Source organism: Pleurodeles waltl, chromosome 2_2 (assembly GCF_031143425.1).
Source record: "Pleurodeles waltl isolate 20211129_DDA chromosome 2_2, aPleWal1.hap1.20221129, whole genome shotgun sequence".
NCBI classification, from domain to species: domain Eukaryota; kingdom Metazoa; phylum Chordata; class Amphibia; order Caudata; family Salamandridae; genus Pleurodeles; species Pleurodeles waltl.
In genome coordinates this window covers 110839216-110854802 of record NC_090439.1, presented here as the reverse complement: position 1 = coordinate 110854802, position 15587 = coordinate 110839216, and the positions used below count along the sequence as shown (strand labels likewise).

The 15587-nt window shown below is 44.5% G+C and overlaps 1 protein-coding gene across 2 annotated transcripts in view; it reads left to right on the top strand.

The window, feature by feature from the left end:
• Positions 1-15587, top strand: part of BASP1 (brain abundant membrane attached signal protein 1) — a 158867-nt gene that overhangs the window by 68930 nt on the left and 74350 nt on the right. For both annotated transcript variants that reach the window (XM_069219485.1, XM_069219483.1), the window contains exon 2: positions 5192-5252. The gene's annotated coding sequence lies outside the window, so the exon portion shown is untranslated. The remainder of the gene's footprint in view (positions 1-5191; positions 5253-15587) is intronic.

Here is a 15587-nt window from a genome sequence, read left to right as displayed (position 1 = left end):
CGTGACCAAGGGGACGCACCCCCCACAAAAATAAACAAATAAAAAAAAATCCCTGGCGTTCTAGTAGTTTCTGCCCCCCTTGGGGGCAGACCAGCCTAAAAATAATAGGCTGATCTGTCTCCAAGGGGTGCAGAAATGGCCTGGGTACATGTGCCCCCAAAGTGGGGGGCGACCCTTGCCCAAGGCCCCCCCCATCCACTAAGACACACACACACACACTATCCCTGGTGTCTAAGTGGCTTCTGCCCCCCTTGGGGGCAGGTGGGCCTAAGAAAATAGGCCCATCTGCCCCCAGGGGGTGTAGAAATGGGCAACAGGTCAATGCCCCCCTTGGGGGGGCGCCCCATGACCAAGGGGACACCCCCCCCAAAAAAATAAACAAATAAAAAAAAAATCCCTGGCGTTCTAGTAGTTTGTGCCCCCCTTGGGGGCAGACCAGCCTAAAAATAATAGGCTGATCTGTCTCCAAGGGGTGCAGAAATGGCCTGGGTACATGTGCCCCCAAAGTGGGGGGCGACACTTGCTCAAGGCCCCCCCATCCACTAACACACACACACACACACACACACACTATCCCTGGTGTCTAAGTGGATTCTGCCCCCCTTGGGGGCAGGTGGGCATACAAAAATAGGCCCATCGGCCCAGAAATGGCCAACAGGTCAATGCCCCCCTTGGGGGGGCAATGCCCGGTGCCCAAGGGGACGCCCCCCCCACAAAAATAAACACATAAAAAAAAATCCATGGCGTTCTAGTGGTTTCTGCCCCCCTTGGGGCAGATCAGCCTAAAAATAATAGGCTGATCTGCCCTCAAGGGGGGCAGAAATGGCCCTAAAAGACATGCCGCCCAAAGGGGAGCGACCCTTGCCCAAGGGGGCGCCCCCCCATCCACTACACACACAATCCCTGGTGCCTAAGTGGCTTCTGCCCCCCTTGGGGGCAGATGGACCTAAAAAAAATAGGCCGATTTGCCCCCAAGGGGGGCAGGAAAGGCCAACAGTTCTCTGCCCTCTTGGGGGGGGGGCGCCCCTTGCCCAAGGGGGCACCCCCCCCACATAAATACACATAAAAATAAAAATCCCTGGTGATCTAGTGTTTTCTGCCCCCCTTGGGGCAGATCTGGCTAAAAAGTAGCCAATCTGCCCTCAAGGGGGGCAGAAATGGCCTAAGTAATTGCCCCCTAAAGGGGAGCGACCCTTGCCCATGGGGCCGCTCCCCTCGTGCCAGAAACAGAAAAGATAAACAAAAAAAAACAAATCCCTGGTGTCTAGTGGGCATTCCTGCTGCCCGATCGCAATGCGATCGGGCAGCAGGAATGCTCAAAGAGACACCGGGGAAAAGGAAAAGCTTTCCTTTTCCCCGGTGCCTCTTTAGCCTCAACCCCCCACCCACCGGGAAGAGGAACTCACCTCTTGACTCGTCGCCGCACAGGAAGCAAATGGCTTCCTGTGCGGCGAGGATCCCATAATGAAGTCAGCGCACGATCGCACGCTGACGTCATTATGGCGGGGTGGGGGGGTCGGGGGTGGAAGGGGAAGGGCTTCCCCTTCCATCCCTGTCTTTGGGGGGTGGGGGGGGAAGCACACAGAGGGAGCGAGAGCGCTCCCTCTGGGCTGTGTGCCGAGAACGTAGTGGTTACGTCCTCGGCACAGCAGCACTGTGCCGCGGGACGTAACCACTACGTCCGCGGCACAGAAGGGGTTAAAAACAAGCTACTGCCATCTACAAAATAAAAGTTCCAGCCATGAGTGAGTTTAAAAAGACACAGTGGTGGGAGAGGTTATTATCATGAGGTCCCCACTAACCTGGTGTGGGGACCCAGAGATGATGTAGACCAGTGGTTTCCAATCTATGGTCCTGGGACCCCTGGGGGTCTGTGAAGCCTCCTCCGGGGGTCCGTGACTGCTTATAAAATTTAATAATAATAAAACATAAGTTCCCACCTTTCAGTAATGGCTCCATAGGGGATCCCCAGATTCCAATAATTAGTCAGTGGGGGTTCCCTGGGTTCCAGTAATAAAGTGGGGATCCACAGAAGTCAAAAGGTTGGGGACCACTGATGTAGACCGAAAGACCACGTTGTTGTGAATGTTTTGTTGGTGGTCCCATTGTCCTAGGACCACCACAGCCTGAGTTATGAGCAAAACATTTCTAAAAGTAATGGCCTGCAAAGCATTAGGGGGGCCAGTTTCCTGAATGCAGTGAATATTGTAGTATCTGCTCTCCCGCTGTGTTGGGAGTGCCGCTTTGAAGATATCTGTGTTTTTTACGTAAAGCATTTATCAATTACAAATGTTTTTGTGAAAGCTATCGAGCATGATGGGGATAGCCAAAATAAATTACTCTGACTAGGTAACAGTGTGAAGAATGTGACCAGTGCTTTAATATCACTGATGGAGTTCGCGCTGTTCTGTGCTGTGAGCACCATGGCTGCAGTGGAGCACAAAGAGAGAGACAAAAAAGAAACCAAATAGTTCCCCCACACTGAAGTATTTCGGCAATTGTGCAATAATCCATGCAACAGGGTCTGTCTTGAAGGTGGTAACAAAACCACCCCAAAGCGAGACAGAAGTAAAATCTTTACCATTTACTTTAAAGAATTGACAATGTATTATTGTGCTTTCGTCTTGTACCGCTACCTCGTGTGAGACAATCTGTTAGAGTGAAGCTTCAATACCCATGCATGTGAAAAACTGACAGATCACCACAAAGTCTTTTTTTCTATTTTTAATCTGTATTTTTGGCTGTGGTCAGAGATGCTAATCTGCATCCTCGGGTCACTCACACTGATGCCTGAATCTAGTTTTACCACAGTGCAATTGCACATTTGAGCTCTTATTTGAAGCTTATTTGGGGAAACCTGATTTTACCTTTGAAAATTCTTTCCTAACACACCAGCTACTACAAAATGTATTTTTGTTATCTTCCTGTGGCGCTGTAAATTAATCCAATAGTGACCACTCCCCTTTTTTAAAACACTGTGTAACTTCAATCAGTTATGAGGAAGCCGTTCTTCTCTTCGACCTGCTAAATTATTTTAATTGTTCAGGTGTCCGAAAGTGCCACAAACTTCCTGCCTTTTGGAGGGACTATATAAAACGTGGACCTATTTGAAGAGTTATTGACGTGGACTATGGTCAGAGAATTGTTTGAAAGAAGGCTGAGTGCAAGATTTAGACAGCACTATGATCGTTCATTGAAAGGAGACTACAACATTTTCCATATTGGCTCTTGTTGATAGACCGATCATTGTAGTAATAACAGATTGTAATGACTCCTTTCCGGTTGCTATAAAGAATCCCGTCAGTGGGTTTGAAACCTCTCTTGTGGAGAAGCAAGCGGTAGACGTGCCAACGTTTCTGCATCCTTTATTTGGCTGCAGACTGGAGTTTGTATTGGATTGGCAATGGAGTTTATTCTACAAGGCAGACATCATCTTAAAGCAGTGAAGACCCATATGAAATCACAAAGCGATTCAGTACAAGCAGTAGTCGGCAAAAACAATTTTAATAGCCAGGTAATTGAAACCCATCTGTTTTGCTGGCAATGGAAATTGATTGTGAATGTTTAGTTCCCCGGGCTGGACACAGAGCCCCCTCAAGAACAATTGGCAATTGGCCCAAGAGCATCTTTTCCACCAAGACCACGAGCTCCAAAGGGAACATAAGCCCATTCCCACTCCTCATTCAAGGAAAGGCTTCAGTTACATTCCAAAGTGTACTTCTCCTGCTGTATTTGATTGATTTGAGAAGACGTTTGTCTTAGAACAGTTCAGTGTTGCGCTTTGGTGGACTGTTGAACGGGTCCTGCATAGAAATACTAGTTCACTAGTGCATTCATGTGTATTCTAATCTACTGATATTTCATCCCGTTTATTTGATCTGTAATTTTCGAGCTACTAATGATTATACTCAGCCTTCTTTCTTTCTAAAGAAAGCCTTGTGTTCCTACCAACACCACAAAGCTAAGGCAAGTCATTTTTGATGAACTAAATGACTATGCACTCTTATCTTTTTGCCCTCTATCTGGAGTACTAAACCGTTATGTCTCCTTCCTTGACGGTCATTTTGCCTCTCTATTGACCGAGCATACGTCATTATTCATACTGGGCATGACAATACACATGTTTATACAAGGCGTACATATGAAAATGATGACTCCTGTGTGTTTGCATAAGGCTCACACTGAGCATTCGACAGACCTTCAGTTCTAGATCTGTCTTCCCAGAAACTGATCAAAATCATTTGTGGCTACTTATAGTTTTAGTGGGTTTGGAAAAGGCCCAGGTTCGTAAAATAATTTGCCAAAGAACCCAGAGTGTGGTTTAGCCAGGAAGCTGCAATTCTAGCACAGTTGTCCTGGTGTAATCCTCTCTGATCCCCTTCCGACCCTAGGAGTTTCAGAACCTTCATGTTTGCGCAAATGCTAGTTTTGGGTGTGTCCTTACAAATGTGCTTTGCAGTTTGCATATTCAAAAGTGTTTGTGTGCAGAAGATGTTGAATTGCCCGCCCTTTTGATGAATATTCATTCTCCAAGTGGCAGAAATGTAAACCTTGTGGTGGGCTGGGGTGGGGTGTGGTGTAGTGCATAGTTTTGCCTTTTGACAGTGTTAAACAATGATAAACCCAAGAGTCATCCTTGACTTGTAATACAAGCATTTTCAATGCAACGGGTCTCGCATTTGCTCAAGTTACAGCTGTTAGCGTTTTAAAGAGAAAAACACAGCGCGATCGCACTATGTAAAATGCAGCGTGATCACGCTGCGTGGAAAATAAACAGATAAAGTAGTCTGGACCCCAGACTGAAAACATAGAGCCTTGTATGTTTTTGGTACTTTACCATTGCTGTGTAGGTGGGCTGAACACCAGAAAAGGCATGAGGTATGCATGGCTTTCACAAATGAAAGCAAGTGGATTTTAAAAGGCAAGCCTGCAAACCAATGTAAGTGACTGACATGACATGGGGCTTGGTTTGAAGCCCAAAGAGAGATTACTGAATGGACTGAGCGCTTTGCGCTCGCCCATAAAAAGGACTGCCTTGCTGCTCTCGCTGTTCTCCCAAGGCTTCTATGTGTCCTACTTTTCAGTTTGCTCCTCCTGCGTCACTTGGTAAACTGTTGTTACGGTGTTCTAGGAAATTGTTGTATGCGCAATACATATTGTACATTTATCTATTTTTCCTTTGTCTTCACAGGCCTCCTGCTGGAGGGGCAAGGAATTTTACATCTGTGGATCTGATCGTTCCATAGAAAGAGGTAAGAACAACTCTTTAACTGTTTAATAGCAAGTTTTGTGGTTATTTTTTATTTTTTTATTTTTTTTAGAATGTTTGTTTATTGAACTAGAACTATCCTACCCAGTTGTTTCCATTGGTCTAGCAAGGTCAACGTTTGCATTTCTGCACGTATTAACTTATTAGATAAGATCTATATGTGTATATATATATATATATATATATATCTCAAAAACGAAGTTGTCCTCATGTGAAAGCGCACTCCCAACAGGTTATATAAACGGGAAGAAAAAGCAAAGCCAGCAACTCACAGTGAATTCTTTAAGCAGTTTATTTATTCCAGGCCTTGAGTTATAAAATCATCTCTGGACATGTGTTTCTAGGTCAATCCTTTCTTCAGCAGAGAAAAATATAGGCGCCTGAACAGGGACGATGTCCAGAGATGATTTTATAACTTAAGGCCTGGAATAATGAAACTGCTTAAAGAATTCACTGTGAGTTGCTGGCTTTGCTTTTTCTTCCCGTTTATATAACCTGTTGGGAGTGCGCTTTCACATGAGGACAACTTTGTTTTTTATATATATATATATATATATATATATATATATATATATATATATATATATATATATATAATGTTTCTTGGGTTTTAATATACCGTTTTCAGTGTCAGCCTGGCAAAATAGACTCCCACAATTTCATGAAGGTAAACATAGATTTACTGTTCTTAACTCCATATCTGTGTACCCTGAAGATCTATATTGCAAAAGGTAAATAGATGTGGAGTTTAAAAAAAAAAAAAGAGTAAATCTGTACTTGTCTACAAATAGTTCCTTTTGTAGTGTTGTGTTACTGTATATATTTTGGCCATTACATTTTGGGAGGGCAATGTTAAAAACTGATATTCGATATGATACCATGATTGTGGTCAACTCTCTATGCATTCTATCACCATGATCTTCTCTAGGGTCCCACTTTAAAGGCTGGATAATTCATAGTCCGATGCATTCCCAAGAATAATGGCATAACCGTGTAGGATTTATGTAGACTGAGGAAGCAGGTGGATGTTGTATTGTTCCTTTGTTCTCTACCAAGCAGTGGTCTATCCCTTGCTATGTCTCCCTCCCTCTTTGGTCACTCTCTTTAGCTCATATGTCATATGATGTGGATGGTATTTTCATGCAGACTGCCATTCACATAGCTATGTTGTGCTGTCTGCCTTCTGCAGGTATCTGAAGTTCCCATAGATCTCTCCATTTTCTAAGCCTATAAATCTGCCCCTGTATGTCTATTTGAGATATCCTACACAGCTGTAAAATAGCTGTTGTCAGTGCCCTCAGTTACCGGATGGGCATGGCAGGCATGGTGGTTTAAGGCGCAGGAGGTAGTTGATACAAATCACTGCCATTTGCTGAGGTACGCTTTTAGGACTGCAGGTAGATCAAACTCCTCTGTATGAAAATTTGGACACTTAGACCTAAGCTTCCCAGTACATGCTTCTCCTTTTGCAGAAACCTGCAGACACTGTGCCCTTTGCGAGTAGTCTACCCATCTTCCTATATATGGTAAGCATTGAACCTGAAGGCTGTTGTGCAATGCTGCGATACACACCAGTATAAAATGACTTCAAGGTATATCTTTATGGTGCCACAGAAAGGGGTTAATGACTTTCTCCTCCTCTGTTCTGAGAAGTTATCACTATGGTGAACTGCCTCTTCTGCTTATATCTCCCGAGCATATTATGCGTTTAAGGAATAGCATAAGGCTGTTAGAAATTATCAGCTGGCTTATTATGCAGAGAAAACTGGCAATTCGCAGAACTACGCCACAGAACTTTTTCTGTTGTGAAGTCCATGCTGATTGTAAGGCTCCCATCCCTTCCATATCTAAGGAAAAGTGTAATGAGCTGGCAGATGTTTTTCCTAATAAAGTAACGAACATGTTTTTATGGTGCGACAAGGAAGGAATTTGCTTTTGCAAGCTGCTTTAGCTCTTCCTGCAAGGAATGTCTATTGCCTGCCTTCAATTTTCTTGATAAGGTATAGTTAAAATTATTCTTAAACTCAATTAAACCTAGATCACCGTCGGATCCGGAGCCTCCTCAGATACTAAAATGGCAGGCCCTATGCTAACCCCGATGGTAATGGGGCTTTTGAACTTGTCTTTCACATCAATTTCTGCTCGTTAGATATGGAAAAATGCTGCTGTTAAAAAGGGAATATGCAGTTGTCATAGTTTGAATATTTGTGCCTTATCTCCTATTGACTGCTCCAGGCTAAAATTCTGGAAGAACACATTAACAGATAACTTTCTAAATACCTGAAATCCCACCACCTCCTTCACTCGCCCAATCTGGCGCACCCAGACCATAGCAAGGAGTCCATGCTCCTCGAGGTCACAGAAGACCTTAAAGAACTCCGGGCAGGGGTGGGATTCATCTCTCATCCTTTTGGGTCTGGGGCTGCCTTTTACAATGTAGCGCACCTCAACCTTAGGAGACTCAAGAACTGCGGGATCCCTGGCAAGGCCTTAGTTAGTTTACTTCCTTCTTGAAGAACCAATCTCTTCAGTTTGCTTCCAAACCATTTGCTTCTGATACCCGTTTTATAGCTTTTGGGTGCCAGAGGGCTCCTGTTTGCCCCCAACACATTTTAATGTCTGTGTCTGCTGCGCTTTGGTGGATGTTGAAGTGTATGGTTTTTCCATAATCACACTCATTCGTCTCCCTGTTTCTGGCTTCAACAAAGAATCCCCTGCAACTTCTATTTTGTTTGGAGGTTGTAGCCCATTGTATAGGGCTGGACTGCCTCAAACTTAATTGCAGCAAAACAGAAATTTTCATAATTGGGAATCAGCCCTATGGGGTCCCCCCTGGTTGCTGGAGTCACTTGGGCCATTGCTGGTGGCCAAACAGATGGCGAGGAATTTGGGAGTTTGACCGGCTATTGAATTGAGGCTTGACTATCCGATCAATACAGTGACTGCCTGTTGCTTTGGACTTGTGGGGTGCCTCAGTTAGATTCCTTAGCTTCTGCCCATTTTCACCCAAAATACCATTGTACAGCCCTTGATCATGTCTCACCTGGACTAAGGCAGTGTATTGTAGTTAAGGTCATTTAAAGTTTCACTTTAAGGACTCTGTGGGTTCAAAACGCAGCTTCATACCTTCTAGGTGCAATGCCTAAGTGTTTTCCTGTCTCTGCTCAGCTAAGAGGCCTGTATTGGCTGCCGATCAGAAGGCACATTCAATTTACGGCTCTGTGCACTGCCTACAGGACTCTGTCGCAAACATGACTGCATTATCTGAGGCACCTTGTCACCCCCGACTGCCCTTTCAGATCACTTCGCTCTGCTAATCTCAAACTGGCTCAGGTACCTCTAACATGCTGCACCATACAGGGAGGGTGCTCCTTTAGACACTTGGTGCTTAAACTATCGAACTCCCTCCCCCTTCGTTTCAGCCCCACTGAGGCATTATTGCATAAGCTACTTAATATCTGCAGTACTTATTGGTGGTGAATGTTCTGGCTGCTATCTTTTTTTTCCCCATAGCACTGCAAAAAACAATTTGGGCAGCCTTGTGTTTTGCAAATCACTTGTTGCCACCTCTTAGAGGTGTGTACAACTGCCTCCAGTGTGAGGCGAGATGGATGTCTGCTTGGTATCAGAACTGCCTGATTAAGTGGCTACATTTGACAGCATGAAGCAGTGGATTCTGTGGAAGGATTGGCCAAGAGCCATGATGGAGAAAGGGAGGGTGACCAAATGCTAATTATTTTACTTTTGGGGGAGTGGCGACTATGGCAATGAGGCAGGTACAGTAAAATGCCAGTTATTTTTTGTTTATAGGAGACATAAAACGAGAGGGGTAGACAGTAGGAATCAACTAGTATTATTGCTTGCTACTTTTGTGGACAGTCACAAGGGAAGAGTAGAGGGTTCAGAGGAGACACTAACATATAATCTGTTATCAGACCCTTTATTGGGAGGGCCATAGGGCAGACGGGCTACTGGACCCCAACCATTGTTGTTGAGGTCATTTAGCACTGCTGTCTTGGGGTCCATCCTACTGTAGCCTTCTTCATGGCACAGTGATTTGCTGTTTACACCTGCTGTTGACGACCATATTCACAGCAGTTAAGATCCACAAGGGCACTGCCTCACTAACAGTATCCTCCTCACACAACAGCAGTACCAAGTCTTCAGGCACTCCAGAGACTCTGAACAGCACTAGGTGACTTCTTGGCTTGATTTCTGAATGCAGCCCTGCAGTGGGAAACATCATCATGACACAAGTCAACGTTGGCATCTCTGTTCATGGCTGTCAGCAGATTCCAAATGATTCTTACTGGGAACACAGCTGCCTTCTTCTCCTGAACAGTCTTCCATCCTGCAGGACCAGTCACTCTCCTACCCTCTCTGTGCAGTCTTTAGGAAATGTCCCCTTACTTCTGGAAGACTGGCTGTCATGAATACACCTGCCCTGGCCACACAGCAGTCTTTCAAGCACTATGCAAAGCATTTTGTTCTTTGGTCATAAAGAACATGCATCTGGAACAGAGTGAGGTGGATTAGATCCCACTTTCATATGCGTTTTTCTGACAGGATGTGAATCCACTGTCTAAGGTTTCAGCACTACTTTGGAGAGGTTCTCTTTCAAATGTCATTTTCCAGTTGTTACTTAGACATATCCTTTGTTCAAGGTGAGTGTTCTTGCAGCAGGTTGCAATGGTGTTGGCTCTAAGCAGGAGTATCTAAAACATGGGCAGGATGAAGTGTGAGATCTCTGCACCCCTGTCATCAGATTTTCTGAAGCAGTATTTGAGGACAGACAAATCAAACTGTTTAACCCCCCACCTACCAAATGGTATTAATCTGGAAGTACTAATCCACTAATTGCTAATAAAGACCTCTAAAGGAAGCCCGATATACATCTTCCACTGCCTCAAAGGCTGGATCTCTACCTTCCAGACTCTGTAACACAGGCAATGCATTTCCAATGACTGACACCACAATCTTCACCCACCATCTTGCTAAACAAGAGGCATACAAAACAGATCTTACTGGACCTAGTACTCACAACAGAGTCCTACTACCATACATGTGCTATCCACCTAATGCAAGTATACCTACTTTTACACATGCACCGAATGTCAGCATAAGGTTCTGGTTTTTACATAGCAGTTTTATACAAGAGGGGCCAGTAGGCTTGCCTCTCCTTGATACAGGAAAAGATCTGTTCACACCAATGATTGGCAAAAGCTGGTATGCTGCTGCCATCACTTAATATGATGCACCCAAGGCAATGATAAGAGCCCAGTACAAAGGCAACTTTGGTGTGTCCCTGTGGATTACAGAATGGCTTCTTGACCTTGCGTTACCAGGGCCAGGCCTAGACCTCTGCAAACACTAACTTAGCGTGATGCCATGGCTATTGAAGAAAAGTCCGAATACCTGTTTCACAAGCAGTCGCGTAATAAGAACCAGGGTACACACCTGTTTACCCTGCAGAGGACAATTCTAGTCCAACAGCTTTTGTGTTTGTCTCTTTTGACAGTCCGCCTTGCTACATCCACGGATATTCTGTGTAGGCTGCCCAGGTGGTAGCTAGTGAGGCAAGAGTAGCCCACAACGAATATGTATTTCTGGGTTTCCAAAATACACCTTTGAGAGTTTCAGATCCCACTTGAACTTACCTCTTTTGTAGGTAATGATCTGGTTTAGTTGGGGTGGGAGGGGAGCTTCCTAATGTGTGAAAGAACCAATAGCATTTTCCCATGCTAGTTCCTACTAGCCATTCACTACTAATGAACATGTCTGGCTTCTAGTTTCTGAAATGTGGTAACATTGGAACTGTCAGAAAGTGGAGTGTTTAGTGTGGAGGGGTTATTCCTCACCATGTGCTCACAAACCCCAAAGATGGTCCTTTGATTCACACTAGTAAACCCTTAGTTAAGTGCCTGTAGTGTGGCAAAGAACAGTCAGACTTTACTTAAAGGAACATGTGTTAAGCATTTCAGAGTACCACCATGGACGATAAGTAATTGTGACGACTCAAAAGAAATCTGACACCAATTTATAGATATAGAACTTATTTTGATCTTAATTTAGACACCAAAATGAACAGAATTGCCCAAGTACAACCGGAGGTATGAATTTTAGAAGCAAAACTAAATCACAGCAAAAATGGCATTTAAACGTTGCATTGAAGTCAATGGTTATATCACCTGTAGCAAAACAGTACATGGAGAATGAGTTACGTAGAACCCTTGCAGGGTTAAGGTTGTGCAGTCTCTAGGACCAGTTCACGAAAGTCAGTTCAGTTTTACCTGGCCTGTGGCGTTGGAGTGCAAAGTTGTCCTGGCTGTCCCTGGTGCTGAACGGGACTTGCTCTGGTGCTGATTTTTCTGCTTACACGATGGTGTTAGCAAAGGATGCAAAAACTCAGCAGTGGCTGGGTTGGCTAAGTTGGTTGCAGGCTGCACAGTATGCCCTGCTGTTGCAGCATTGAGTGTGTGGGTCAGTTACCGAACTGGCCACCAACAAGTCTTGGCAGAGTAAAGGTGGTGAAAAGCTTTGGAAACTTCATGAGGTCCAGGGGAGTGATGTAGCTGCCTGAGACTTTTGGGCAGGCAAGACTAGAACTCCCAGAAGACACTGGACCACATGGCTTTAGTCGATCCCACGGTGAGCCAGATGGTTTGTGAATCTTTGGATTGCGTGTTTTTACCTGCAGTTTGCAGGAGACTAGTGCCTCTAGTCCAAGGGAATCTGAGTGTTCTTCTGGCATCCACAGGGGTCCTTTGGTGAGGGGAGTGCTGAGTTTGGGCCAAGGGTGAGGGTCTTTCATGCAGTTCTCAGTCTGCTGCCTCAGGGGTAAAGTATCCCTCTTTTGCCTTGGTGCAGTGGACAAAGTCCGGTTGTCGGTGATGCAGAACTCCTCCTGGTCCTTCGTCGAAGTCAGTACATCAGATCTGAAGTTATGCTGTCAGGTGTCATTTAAATCCTGGATTAAGTGGAATTAGGTGTGTGGCAGCTAGTGGCCTAAGGGCAAAAAAATCCTACAGTTAACTTATCCCTGAGGTCACCTTTTGGTATCCAGAACCCTCTACTCTGCCACTACTAAGATGACAGAAATCAAAATTTAGTGCACAGACCGGGCTGCTCACCTTAGAGGTGTGCCCAGTCTGCTGGAGGTGTACACTAATCTGCATAGCTAATTTCCCACCTGACCATGAGCAAATGTGCCTGTGGGCAGGGGTTTTTACTCCCCTGAGGAACAGCACAGATGGCGATCAAGGCAGTTAAGCCTTTGAGGTTCACAGCCTTGAAGTGTCCATTCATTCGAGAGCTGGAAGCTTGACCTCCTTCCTGCCTCAGCCTTTGTTTCTGACTCCTGGAAGTGTTCACACTATTTGGCAAGAGGTCAGAATCCTGTCTTGGTGGCAGCAGGCACAGGGGAAAAGCGTGGGCTGACCGCCAGAGCACAAAGAAGTTGAGCACACAAGTAAGCAATCTCTAGGGTGCCACCTGGGTGCCTGCCAGCTGTCCCTCAGTACCACATTCATGTTGAGAGAAAACACATTGTTTGACACCAAACTGGAACATATCTAGGCGGTACCATCATAGAGCTAGCAACCTAGGTCTGCCCGGGCTTAAGTCCCATGTTATCCTATGGACCAGCTATCACTTATAGTGTACTTTAAAGCAAAGACGATACAGAGACATATAAGCTCTTGCTTGTATGTCTGCACCTTAAATATACTGTGCCGTGCCTCCTGGGCTGCAGAAGCCTTCCTTGGCGCAGTTCTGACTTCTATGTAAGGCAGCGTATGGGACTGTGCCTTTCATGGTGAGAGCACAGTTGAGCTTGAGCAGTTTGCACTGCTCCAGCAGTATGCAAAGGCAGGTCTGCCATCAGAAATTATTGTGGGTCGCCTAAGGTGGCATAAACTTGTGCTGCAGCCCTGGGCACCCCTTTATCATCTATGCCCTGGGTACCATTTACTATCACCTTATAAGGGGGTAAAGTCCTTGCCAATTGGGGAATTACCAAGTTGACAAATCATTTTTGGGATAGAGCATGAGCACTGGGGCCTGGTTAGCAGGTTTCTAGTGCACTAACAGTCATACACATAAGCATTTGAGCAAAAGGTGGGTGGTGACCATACACAAAGGGGCATTTCCCTACAGGACGGCTCTAGTAACTCATTGCCCTTGTATTCTGAGAACCATGTTGTAAACTTGTTCTGTAACTGCACATTAAGCAAAGTATTGATTCAAAAATGGTTTGAGTATGAAGAGGGCCACTAGAATTATTCTTTTCTGTGGGCACAGTTTTTACCACATAATTATGGATTTGCCACATAACCTATCATCTGCTGCATAATCTGCAGATTGTAACAACAACAAAAACTTGCTTCTAGCTCAAAAAGATCAAACGTTACTAAAAGTGTGGCAGCGTGTGATTTTGTGCAGTGGAAAACCCTTCACAGAGGGTAACTGGCCGTCCTTTAGTTGCTTATTTCTGGTATTGGCTATTAAACTCATACTAATGAGGCGAAACCTTTGCCCAGACAGTGCTTCTGTGTGTAAAAATGACAAAATAATGAAGTAATACTGTTTAAAAAAAAAAAGTGCCAGTTTATTCTGCAATATTTTCCCTTTTGTACTGCATAATTTAGTCAGCCCTGTCACCTAATTTGCTGTCCCCTGCAGCATAATTCCAGTGGACCTGAGTATGAACCAGTGTTTTCAAGTTACTATGCTGGCAAGGTGGTAAAGCGATTTAAGTACTGGTTCATGACTCTTTATAAAAATATAAAAAAAAATAAAAAAGGTTATTTGTCCGATGAGAACAAAAAACTAAGAATGGGGTTATAGTCGCACCTGTCTACATCAGCCAGGAACAATAAAAAATGGTAATTTCGTACTTGAACTAGCACTATAGAAAAATACAGAGAGAACATTTTGTTCCCAACTGGGTTCATTTTAAAATGATTTTTGAGACTATGGGTGTAATCGCATAATTCTTCAGTGTCGGCAACGTGGCTGCCAATCTCGTTTGCACCATTTTGAGAGTCTAAACTCACTTGCGATAATACTTTATCTGAACCAAGCTTGTAGCTGTTCAATAAATGTGCCATTGGTTTCACTGATAAGATTACAAGCTTCCTCTGATGTACAATGCAGAATATGGCGGTGACAATGCAGTCTGTCTATTCCCGCTAATCCCTTCACAGACCTAAACAGCATCACGTGTCATTGAGGATTAGTTTTTTTGTTTCATTTGTTTTGCTACAATTCCGTGTCCGCATTTGACAGTCTGTTCTTTCACATGTAGATTAAATGTTTGCTTAACCTCTGCCAGTCAATGGCGTTGTGATCACTGCCCCCCCTGCGCTTCCTGTTTTGTGGGCATCGTGCAATGCAAGATGAGGCTACTGTTTGGATTCCAACGCTGATGCCACAGAGCTGCCAATCTTTCAAATTGCTATGTGTGACATTTTTATAATTTCAATGTAACCACGAGTGACATTTTAACGATTATGGGTGACACTTTCTCAGATCAAAATCAAGCAATGGAGACGAGGGAAACATATAAGGTGGTGCTGATCATAGGATGAGGTGGAGAGGCTGGGCTTGGCCTGCCGTGACTGACTTCGGAAAGTGCTCTAATGGTTGCGGCTGACAGCTAGCGCCTCTAGTTTGCTGAAAGCCATTAACCGTGCAACTCTCACATTGCTTCGTCCATCAAGCTACAACTGTACCTTGGGGGTTCTCACACACAGCAGGGAAAGTTTTCCCCACACAAGATGAAAAAGACAACCGCTTTCCACCACAAACCTTAAAATGGTGTAGTACTCCGCCCATGGAACTAAGCGCTTCAAAGCCTCATGTAGACGTAGTAAGTGCTGTATAAATGTAGCCGTACAGTAGGCCAAAACATTTACTGTAAATGTTTTTAACCATGTTTCTGATCAGGCATCCATACACCAAAGAGACTAACTGCATTTCGGAATCTATGCAATATGAGCTGTTTCAGAAACCTTTAACGAAAGCTCACATAAAATGATGCTACATTCATTTGTTTTTTCTGTACAAGAGATGACCAGATAAATGGAGAGTTATGTAATCGTAATTTCTTCATGGCCATCAGATTTTTTGAAACACGGACTACTTTTTATGCAGTGCAACGAATACCTCACAGCAAGTTTCTGTACTGTTTGCCTGGCATTCAATACTCCTTAACTGAAAATGTCTTCAGATGTACCCCGATCCCATTTCCTTCCACTTAGTTTAGAAATACACGCCTCTTGGAACTTTCCTTGGGAGAGAAGCATAAACTGATCCATTA